We start from the raw sequence: 11874 nt of genomic DNA, 5'->3' as shown, positions 1-11874 counted from the left end.
ATCTGATGATGTGTGTGTGTGTGTGTGTGTGTGTGTGTGTGTGTGTGTGTGTGTGTGTGTGTGTGTGTTTGTGTTGCAATATGTTTCACATATAAGCACTGTGCAGAGGTGTCCAGCCATTCAGATTTACTGCATGAATATCTGCCTTGAGATACTAACTCATGGACAATGTCTAAGTGTCCGCTCTAGGCTTCCCGATGAAGAGGGGTATACTCATCCTCATCCTTAGTATTCATATGAGTGGCCTTTTTGGCAAGTAGTATCCGCACTGTATTAAGCTACAAGAAAAGCACTCTACCACTTAGCCACCTTCTCAGACCAAGGATTAAGATTTTGTCTGTAATTTGGTCAGAGCTATGTCTCTTTATGTAGGAGACTAAAAATGTTTGTACTAATTTCAAGTAAATACATAAATTCTATTTCCATCTCTTTTAACAAATAAAAAATAAAATTGTTTGCTTTGTAAATAGATCAGAAGCATTGATTTTGTGTCTAGATAGGTCATTGCACATCTGTATCTCTCTTCCTCTCTCTCTTTCATGATTCTCATAGACAATATGGTTGCTCCATAATTGTCCTAATTTATTTTGCTTTTATATTTTTGGTTGCATCATTTCACTTTCTGCTCTACCATTTCCCAAATCAGCACCACATAAACAGAACCACAGAAGTGATTCTGTGGCTCAAGTGGTAGAGCGCTTGCCTTGATTTGAAGAGCTCAAGAACAGTGCCGAAGCCCATAGTTCAGGCCCCACAACTAATTTTTTTAAAAAATAATCTAAATCCTTGATAATTATAAGAATAAAAATGACTGAAATCAGTTGAATCACACTTTTCCTGCACAATGAAAGAACAGGTCCAGGCTAGAAAAGCAGCTAGAGAAAGCAGGCAGATTATATTTGTGAAAAACCTTTGTGGAAAATGGTATCGAGGATTACTTACTGGTGATTCACTTGCACTGGAAGCATGATGCTGAACTATTGCTTGCTGATTCTGAACTATTGCTTTGATCATTATATTCTCCAAGAAGAAAAATGAAATTTAATTGATATCAAAGGACTACTAATACATTTTGACTTATTAAGCATCTTCAATCACCAAAAACACTTGAGGAAAATAGATAGGCCTACTTTTTTAGATGAAATCGTGTCTTTAAAAAAAAGGAATTTAAATAGTCATGCAAATGACTTCTATTTTACTACTGTATTATACATTTTTTTCTAATGTTGGGTACCAATAAATAATGGAACTATTAGAAAGCTCTTAAAGCTCATATATTGAATAGTAAATTCTCTTAAACTATATCATGGTATTTCCCAAATCATTTACGTAGAAGGCATTGTTTCCTATTTTCTCCTTCCTAGAATAAGCTGCACATGAAGACACCACTGGTCCATATTTTCAGTCTGTGCATTTGAATACGGAGGAAAATCTTTCTTCTGCTCTCTATCAATTCACTAATCTCCAGTTAGAATAATTTAGAATAATAAAAATGGAAAAAGAGAAAATAAATCATGGTGAAAAAACATATGCAGAAAATTCACCGGATTTTTCTGACCAGTTCAACCAATGTGAACTATTGGGGAAATACATGGACACCCACTGGTACTCAAAGCCTCTGGTTAGGCAATTCTGATGAAGACAAGGAACAATATAAAAACGTGAGGAATGGAATCAATTGCAAGAAAATAATGGAGAAGAATCCATGCAAATTTCTTCTTTGGTATGTCGAAATTAATTGGCTTACTACAGTGCCGAGACTACTTTTCAAAAAGGCCACTCATATGTATACTAGGGATGAGGTAAGTATACCCCTCTTCATTGGGAAGCCTAGAGTGGACATTTAGACATTGTCCATGAGTTGGTAGCTCAAGGCAGATATTCATGCAATAACTCTGAATGGCTTGGCACCCCTGAACAGTGCTTATATGTGGAATAACACCAGAACGGATTCTTTCTTACTTCATCATGATGCAGATACCAATCCCCAAACTAAAGGCCTCTTGACACCCTTGCATCTTGCAGCTGGAAATAGAAATAGCAAAGATATGCTGTATCTCCTTCTGTTGAACCAAAATATCAAACGGGGCCTGAAGAACAACTTGGAAGAAACTGCATTTGATATTACCAAAAGGATAAGTATGTATCACTACCTCCTTGAAGTTATGGATGGCTGTACAAATTGTTCTCCTATGTAGAAATAGTTTGGTTAAGTTTCTTAAATTTCAAAAGTGCCAGTCCATCCTTTGTGTCCCTACAAAATATTTTCATATACAAAGCAACAACAATATCTTAATTTAAAAATTGATGGATTGCATAGTATTCTTCCACGTGAATTGCCTGACTTTGATGTCAAAATATATTCAAGAGTTGTTTGTATGCATCTATAATGATTTCTGCAGAGTTTGTGATTTTTTTTAATTTTAACTTATCGGTTGAAATGAATAGTATAGAAACTAAAGATATTCCTGGTGCTTGTCTACAAAAAGTATCTATGTTTGTATAAAGTCCATAATCAATTTCATTGTCTTCTAGATATAGTACTTTGAAGTCTACATTGTTTTATAATATATAGGTTCATTAATAAATGTGTACTTTCAGATTACAAGCCATATAGAAAAAGTTTAAGATTCCTTTTCCTAAGGTCCTTATATTCTTTTATTTCTTTTTTAATTTTTAATTTTTTAAAAAATTACGATTTTTTTTATTGTGAAAATACCATACAAAGGGGTTACAATTACTTGGGCAAGATATTGAATACATTTCTTGTCAAGAATTGTTGCCTCCTCCTTTGTTTCTCCTTCCCATCCCTTTCTATCTGGCACCCCCAACCCTTCACCTCCACCTACTCTCCCCCTACCACCTACCCTTGCCTACCCTCTACCAGGCCAAAGTTGTAAAGTTCATTTTTCAACATAATGACTTGTACATATCGTTGTTGCAAGGGTCCACCTATATCCCTGTTTAAATGATTTGTTTTTTTCCCTTCCCTTCCACAAATTATCCCAACATCAAATACAGTGAAAGCAGGGGTTAGACCGTGGGGTAGGGACATATAAAGCAACAAACAAATCATCTTATAAATGTGATAGAAACAACTACATGAAAGAAAAAAAAACATTTTTTGTTCTCCATCCCATCCCTTCCCATCCTCCCCACTCCTTCCCCTCCTAACCTCCCCTCCCTCCCCACCCCCGCCACCAAAGTTGTAAAGTTCGTTTTCAAAATAACAACTTGTACTTCTCATTGTTGCAACGGGTCTACCTGTATCCTTATTTAAACGATTTGTTTTTCACCTTCCCCTCCACAAATTACACCGACATCAAATACAGTGAAAGCAGGGGTTATACTGTGGGAGAGGGACATACAAAGCAACAAAGTAATAATCTTATAAATGCATTAGAAACAATCTCATGAAAGAAAAAAAAACAATCGAATACATATCTTAGGGTTCATTTCCCTAATATCACCTTATCTGACCTTTTCTGCTTGACTTAGACATGTACTAGATATTGCAAATAAGGAAAACCATGGGACCTATGTTTCTTTGGGCTTGGCTTACTTCACTTAATATAATTTTTTCCAAGTCTTTCCATTTCCTAACAAATGGAGCAATATCATTTTTTCTGATGGAGGCATAGAATTTCATTTTGTATATATACCACATTTTCTTGATCCATTCATCTACTGAGGGGCATCTGGGTTGGTTCCATAAGTTAGCTATAGTAAATAATGCTGCAATAAACATGGTTGTGCTCATAGCTTTAGTGTGGTCTTGTTTGTAAACATTTGGGTAAACGCCCAAAAGCGGGATTGCTGGGTCATAGGGGAGCTCAATGAGGAGTCTTTTGAGGAACTTCCATACTACTTTCCAAAGTGGTTGAACAAGTTTAGACTCCCACCAACATACCCTCCAGCATCTGTTGTTTTTAGAGTTCTTGATTTTTGTCATTCTAACTGGGGTGAGGAGGTATCTTAATGCTGTTTTGATTTTCATTTCTTTTATGGCTAGGGAGGATTAGCATTTCTTCATGTGTCTATTGGCCATCCTTCTTTCTTCTTCAGAGAAGTTTCTCTTTAAGTCTTTAGCCTACTTATTAATTGGGCAGTTGTTTCTTTGACGATTTGTTGTTGGGTGGTTTCATTTTTTGAATTCCAAGCATATGTTAGATATGAGACCTTTGTCCATTGTTTGGCTAGTGAATATCTTCTCCCAATCTGTGGGATTTCTTTTGATCTTGCTAGCTATGTCCTTTGCGATGCAGAAGCTCTGCAACTTCATGCAATCACATTTGTCCAAACTTTCTTTGGTCTTTCTGGGTCTCTATTAAGAAAATTTCGGCCTGCGCCAAGGAGACCTAGGGTTTCTCCTATTGCATCCTGTAATGTTTTCAGAGTGTCTGCTTTGTCTCCGAGATCTTTGATCCATTTGGAGTTGCTTCTGGTGCACGGTGATATATAAGGATCTAGCTTTAATTTTTTACAAGTTGTTAACCAATTTTGCTAGCACTATTCACTGAAAAGGCTGTCTTTCTTCCATTCTATTTTTTTAGTTCCCTTATCGAAGATTAGATGGCTACAGGTCTGTAGGTTCGTTTCTGGGTGTTCAATTCTATTCCATTGGTCCTGAAGTCTGTTCTTGTGCCACTAACATGCTGTTTTGATTACTATGGATTTATAGTATAGTTTGAAATTTAGTATTGATATTCCTCCAGCAGTGTTCTTTCTGTTCAGGGGCGTTTTTCTTATTTGTGGACTTTTATTGTTCCATATGAATTTTTGGATTGCCTCTTCTATTTCCTTGAAGAATGAGGTTGGAATTTTGATAGGTATCGCATTGAATTTGTAGATAGCCTTGGGAAGTATTGCCATTTTAACAATGTTGATCTTTCCAAATTCAGGAGCATGGGAGTTTTCCCCATTTTCTAAGTTCTGTTTTGATTTCCTTTTTCAAGTTTTTACAGTTTTGATCATAAAGTTCTTTCACTTCTTTGGTTAAGTTAATTCCTAGGTATTTTATTTTTTGTGGTGCTATTACAAGTGGCGTTGTTTTCCTAATTTCAGCCACACTTTTCTCATTGTTGGCATACAGAAAAGCCATTGATTTTGGGGGGTTAATTTTATACCCCGCTACTTTGCCAAAGTTTTGAATCAACTTGAGTATTTGGGAGTGGAGTCTATGGGATTCTTTAAATACAAGATCATGTCATCTGCAAAGAGGGGGAGTTTTATTTCTTTTTTCCCTATTTGTATCACCTTTATGTTTGCATCTTGTCTTATTGCTGTAGATAGGAATTCTAATACTAGATTGAAGAGAAGTGGTGATAGTGGACATCCTTGTCTTGTTCCTGAGTTTAGAGGAAATGGCTTTAGTTTTTCACCATTAAGTATAATGCTGGCTGTAGGTTTGTCATATATAGCCCTTATTCTATTGAGGAATGTTCCATAATTCCTAATTTTTCCAGAACCTTCAACATAAAGGGGTGTTGGATCTTGTCAAATGCTTTTTCTGCATATATTGAGATAACCTTGTGGTTCTTATCCTTGCTCCTGTTAATGTGATGAATTATATTAATTGATTTGGGAATATTGACCCAGCTTTGCCTCCCTGAAATGAATCCTGTTTGATTGTGGTGTATGATTTTCTGGATACATTGTTGAAGACGATTGGCCAAAATTTTGTTGAGAAGTTTTGCATCAATGTTCCTCAATGAAATGGGTCTATAGTTCTCTTTCTTTCATTATTCCCTGCCTGATTTTGGGATGAGAGTTATGATGACTTAATAGAATGTATATGGTAGTGAACTTTCTCGTTCTATTTCATTGAAGGTTTGGAGTAGTATTGCTGTGAGCTCTGCTTTTAATGGTCTTGTAGAATTCTGCTGTAAACCATCTGGACCTGGACTTTTCTTATATGGGAGGTCTCTTATTGCTGTTTCTATTTCAATGCTTGATATGAGTCTGTTAAGATGGTTTAACTCATCTTGCTTTAGTATTGGCATGTCAATATTTGCTAGGAAAAAGGTCCATTTCTACCAAGTTCTCAAACTTATTAGCATAAAGTTTTGAGAAGTATTCCCTTATAATGTTCTGAATCTTGGTTGTTTCTGTGGTGATGTTTCCATTCTCATTTCTGAGTTTATTTATTTGGATGTGTTCTCTTCTTTTTCTGATAAGATTTGTGAAGGGCCTGTCAATTTTGTTAATTTTTTCGAACAACGAACTCTTTGTTTTTTTGGTTTTTTCCAATAGTTTTTTTGGATTCTAATTCATTTAATATTGATTTAATTTTAATTAAAATTAATTAATTAATTAAAATAATTATTTCTTTCCATCTATTATATTGGGGTATATCTTGGTGCTCTTTTTCAAGGTGGTTCAGATATCTCACTAAATTGTTGGTTTCAGATCTCTCCAATTTGTTGATGTAGGAGCTCAGAGGTATAAATTTGCCTCAGAATACTGCCTTTGCTGTGTCCCAGATGAGATGGTAATTTGTGTGCTCATTTTTGTTGAATAGCATGAACATTTGGATTTCCTTTCTAATATATTCCATGACCCACTCATGATTCAGCAGTGTGTTCTTCAGCCTCCATGTGTTACAAGACTTTCTTTGGTGGCTTTTGGTGTTGCATTCTAATTTTATTCCCTTGTAGTCAGAGAGAATGCAAGGTATAACTTCAATGTTTCTGAATTTGGACAATTTTGCATTGTGGCCTAAAATGTGGTCTATTTTAGAAAATGTTCCATGTGCTGCTGAGAAAAACTTGTATTCTGATGCTGGTGGGAGAAATATTCGATAGATATCTGTTAAATATACTTGATCTATGCAGTTGTTTATATCTGCGGTTTCTCTGTTGAGTTTTTCCGAGTTGATCTATCTAGTGGGGAGAGTGGTGTGCTAAAATCCCCAACAATTATTGTCTTTGGATCTCTGTGGGATTTGAGTGAAAGTAGTGTTTCTTGGTTAAATTTGGGTGCTCCATTGTTTTTCGAATAGATATTTCAAATTAATATGTAGCGACCTTCTTTACCTCTTCTTTATCTCTTCTCACTAATTTTAATTGGAAGTTTATCTGATATTAGGATTGCAACTCCTGCCTGTTTATGGGGGCCATTTGCTTGGTAGATTTTGTTCTAGCTTTTAACATTGAAAATTTTTTTGTGTTTAACAGCAAGATGTGACTCCTGAAGACAACAGATAGAAGGATCTTGCTTTTTAGTCCTACAAGACAGTCTATGTCACTTAATTGGAGAATTAAGTCCGTTAATGTTGAGAGATAGGACTGAGAGGTATTTGGGAGTTCTGGCCATGTTGTCTACCTTCTTGGGGTCTATGAAAACTGGGTTCTTCCTATCTTCTTGGATTCTAGGTTTGGGTGCATTTTCTTGGCCTTTATTGTGGTCTTGTTAGTTTTCTATGTTTAGGACATCTTTAAGAATCTTTTGTAGGCCTGGTTTGGTGGAGATGTATTGTTTCAATTTTTCTTGGTTATGGAAGGTTTTTATTTGGCCTTCAGTTATAAAGGAGAGTTTAGCTGGGTACAGTATTCTTGGTTGATAGTTGTTTGTCTTTAGGGCATGGCATACATCATTCCAGGCTCTTCTTGCTTTGATTGTCTCTGCTGAAAAATCTGAGGTGATTCTAATTTGTTTCCCTTTATTGGTGATTAATCTTTTCTCTCCTCTGGATTATTCATTATCTGTTCTGTCCCCTGATTACCATGAGTGGAAGTTGAGATACCCAGACTTGCCATTTTTCTTGTGTTTTTCAGGTTTGTTCTGCCCATTTGGGATGAATGAAACACCAGTTTTGTGCTAGAACACTAACTTAAGGCAAGCATCAACCAAAGTCTGTATTTGCACAGTCAATAGTCTGCAGATACAATCTCGTTCAATGGATGCATCTATTCAGTGTCAAACAACTATATATTAATGGGCTACAAACCGCAAATGCGAATTTGGCAAACCAGAAATTATTAAGTTTAAGGAGAAATGTGGGTAAAAAATAGGAATAGAGAGATGTGGGAAGGCACGGGGAGAGTTAACTAAGTCCTAATCTCAAAACCGGAAATAGGTTGAATAGGATGAAAGTAGAGAGAGAAAAAAAAGAAGAAAGAGAAAGGGGGAAAAAAAGAGACCAGAAAAAATAGAAAAGTAAAAATTAAAAATATTATGTAGACTCGAAAATGAAATATTGAGAGAAGAACATGCATATAATGCAGAAGGGGAGGGATATAAAGGAGATGTGAAAAATTTAAAAACAAAAATACTTAAAATATTATATAGATATAAAGAGGTAGTACTGCTATCAAGGAATTTAAGTCTAAGAGGTTTTGAACTGAGTAATAAATTTGTGGATTAAGTGTGTACACAATGGGGGATAAGGTCTAATAATCGACTATGGGTATATCTGAGGATGTATAGAAAAACAAGTCACATAAAAAAGAACGAAAGAGAAGAAAAGGTGAAAAGGATAAGAAAGAAAGAATAAAAGATCAGAAGTTCAATAGAGCAAAACAAAACACACACAAAAAAAAAATTTAAAGAAGAAAAAAGAAAGAAAAACGCACACACAAATATACCCCTAAAATAAAAAGTATAAGAGGGGAAAAAAAGTTACTAGGAAACATTTTTTTTCAAAAAAGGTAAAAATTAAAAATTAAGAAGTTTTAGAAATTTTTTTTTTATAAAATGTACAAAAAAAAGAAAAAAATATTTTGATTTTTTGGGGAGTGGTGGGAAAAATCCTGTATCTCCCTTGTGTCTGTAACCAGCCTCTTGTTGGAGTCTCTGATCTGCTTGTGGTGTTTCATTTTCCTGTGGCTTGGTTGGTTTCTTAAGTCAGTTTGTTTGAACAGGCCAAAAAATGCTGCTTTACCCAGGATTTTGTGATCCTCCTCTCAGGTTAGTTCAATGGGAGGGGGATCTGCTTTGATTATCACAAAAGAGGGAGATGGCTTTTTCCTCGTTTGGAGAAGCTCTGATGGGGCTAGGTTCTGGGTAGAGTTGAGACTTTTCAGCAAACATTAGCTTTTCCCAGGGGCTAGCTTGTTAGAAACTCACGAGCCCAGGCTGGAGCCACTCTCTCGGTTTATATTTACTGAATTTCAATTGATTGGCAAGGCTGCTTAAGGGAGGGGCAGCCTCTGGCTCTGATTACCCAGTGAAGAAAGCCATTCCTAGGGCTTGCGCCTGAGCTGGGTGACATTTCTCTGGGTGAAGCTGAGTCTGGGAGGTCAATTTAGGTTCTTGTGACCTGCTAAATGACTCGAGTTTTCTTCCAAGGCCTTAGTTGGAGCTAGCAGCTCCACCGAGCTTTGTCAGTATCCAAGATGGAGATGTCCGGTTCTGGGGGGGAGGGGTGGCCTTCTCTCTTCTGCTCCCTGAGAAGGAGTGAGGACATTAGGCTTCTACTTTCGCCGAGTCTTGGTTCCTGGGTCGTCTCTGGTCTGTGAACTGCAGGATGAAGATGTCTGCTCCTTGTCAGTTCTTGCTGGTGTTGAGTAGAATCTGCTCACCCACCGCATCTGGCTCCTTTGTCCTGGACTCTCTGTGTTACAGAATGGTGACTATGGCCGCCGCTGCTGCCGAAGCTGCTGGCAAATGCTCAGATCTGTCTCCTTGCCTGGATTTTCCCTCTCTGGCCTAACTCTGTGTACTGTGATGACACACTTGGTGTGATTCTTTGGCTTAGGACTGTTCACTGGAACTCTAAAACTGCTTTCTATGCAAGAGCTTGTTTAGCCTTCAGCTTCTCCTCCACCATCTTCCTGGAACCCTCTATGAGCATGGTTTAAATTTTATTTCTTTGGGATAAAATGACAATGTTATCTAATTTCAAGTTTTATAAAGGTTATGCTATGTAAGGGCCTTTCTAAGGTGAAGATTTAATACACTGATGTCAAACTAACCTTTAATTCTATGAATTACATGTATTGTTACACTTGTATTTTTGTAATCAACTTTTTAACAACTGTTTTTCATTTCTTCCATTTGAAGAATGAAAAATATGGAATACTTCACAAATTTTCATACCATCCTTGGGCAAGTACCATTTTAATCTCTGTATTGTTGTAATTTGGGTAGACCTGCTGCTGAAGCATGTAGTATCCTCTAAATTTAAGTAGTTATTGATGCAATGTTTGTACAGGCACATATCCATGGTTGCCTATTTGTAACAAGGAACCCTTATTGTTCCTAAAAATGCTATTGATCATATCTCTCTAAATTTCTGTCTATAGTGGAAAAAATTATATTGTTTGGTCTATTATTCACATTTGCAATTTTTTGTCAATGACTATTTTGTCATTTTCATTTTAAATTTGATCATATTTTGAAGCATTTACAGCTAAGTCCAAAGGTGATGGCTTTTCAAGTACTTATTTATCAGCTGAGTTATCTTTGTGGAGCTAATGGATTCAAAGTAAGCCTTGGTTAAGATCTACTTCTAAACTTCTGCAGCTTAAAATTTCCTAAATGAGGTCTCAGTGGCACAAATATCTTCCTGACCCTTACCCTTCTTCCATGTAGGAACAGACCAACCGGAATATCTTACACTGACAGCATAGATTGTCTTACTGGAACAAAACTAATCTTAGTTACAAGGGATCATAGAGAGATGAACACTTCAGACCGAACTGTTCAGAATAGAAGGTATTTTATCAAAATATAATTGTTTGGGCTGGGAAGTTGGCTCAGTGGTAGAGTGCATGCCTTGCATACCTGAAGCCCTGGGATTGATTCCTCAGCACCACAAAAGGAAAAAGAAAAAAGCCGGAAGTGGTGCTGTGGCTCAAGTGGTAGAGCACTAGCCTTGAGCTGAAGAGCTGAGGGACAGGGCCCAGGCCCACAGTTCAGGCCCCACGACCAGACCCAAACAACAACAACTATATATATATATAATTGTTTATTATACCTATTATTTCAAAAGTAGCTAAAGCCAAGAAGGTGAAAAAGTTGTTCATATGCATGTTTACTTAATATCCTGGGCCTGTCTACCATACAACCAGGCAGGAACTTACACTACTTTCTATCACCAAATATTTCCATAGCTCCTGGAGAAGTCTATATATTTCTCCTCCATGTTAGGCCTTAAATTGGTAATGTTTTAATCAAAGTGTTTCCTCTTGCCTCCAGGCTTTACATTTACAAATGGTAAAGCTTTAGGTCTAACTCTACCAAAAACTGAGGTAGAGATAATGGAATAATACTTTAAAACAGATTTGCCTTTGATACCCTAACCACAACAGAACAATGCATAACAATTTCTTATATTATATATACTTATATATTTTATATTTATATGTGCTGATCTTAAGTTTCACACAGTGAATCTTACTAGAATTAATTTATAACTTGACAAATAAATTGAAATTTATTCCCATAAATAGATTGGAACATAAATAATTAGGTTTAGAATATATATTCGAATATAAAAAGTATCAATGCAATGTCTTTGGTATAAACTTGTGATACCTTCTAAGTGTTCTTGGTCTTCTGAATTCACATAGTAAAAAAAAAAAAAAAAAAAAACAGTATTGTTTTCCTTTAATCTAGAAGAGATTTTACACTGCTGCTGTGTTTATTGTATTAACTCGCTGGTCCCAAAGTGTTTTTCTCCATATTATGCCTAAAAGCTATTATTCTTCTGCAGTACACACGGGTCCGAGGATACCAGGTCCCAGGTTATCTGCATCATCAGATAACAATGGCAAGTCTTCTCACCTTGGCCCATCCAACATGCTAACAGAAAGTAATTGAAGACCCATCTCAATTTTTCATTTCCTATAATATTTCAGGGTCCCAATTCCTTGCAGTAATTAGCAGTAAGCAATTGTGAAATTTAAGGCAACTTCAAATGAAAGAGCAGAC

General features: G+C 36.2%; 1 pseudogene; it reads right to left on the bottom strand.

Moving 5' to 3' along the window:
* Positions 1–10006: 10006 nt before the first annotated feature.
* On the bottom strand, positions 10007–10106 carry LOC122128203 (annotated as a pseudogene).
* Between the last annotated feature and the right edge of the window lie 1768 nt (positions 10107–11874).

The sequence above is a fragment of the Dipodomys spectabilis genome, unplaced genomic scaffold, assembly GCF_019054845.1.
Source record: "Dipodomys spectabilis isolate Male_0828 unplaced genomic scaffold, ASM1905484v1 ptg000010l, whole genome shotgun sequence".
Taxonomy (NCBI): Eukaryota; Metazoa; Chordata; class Mammalia; order Rodentia; family Heteromyidae; genus Dipodomys; species Dipodomys spectabilis.
This window is presented reverse-complemented; position numbering and strand designations above follow the sequence as displayed.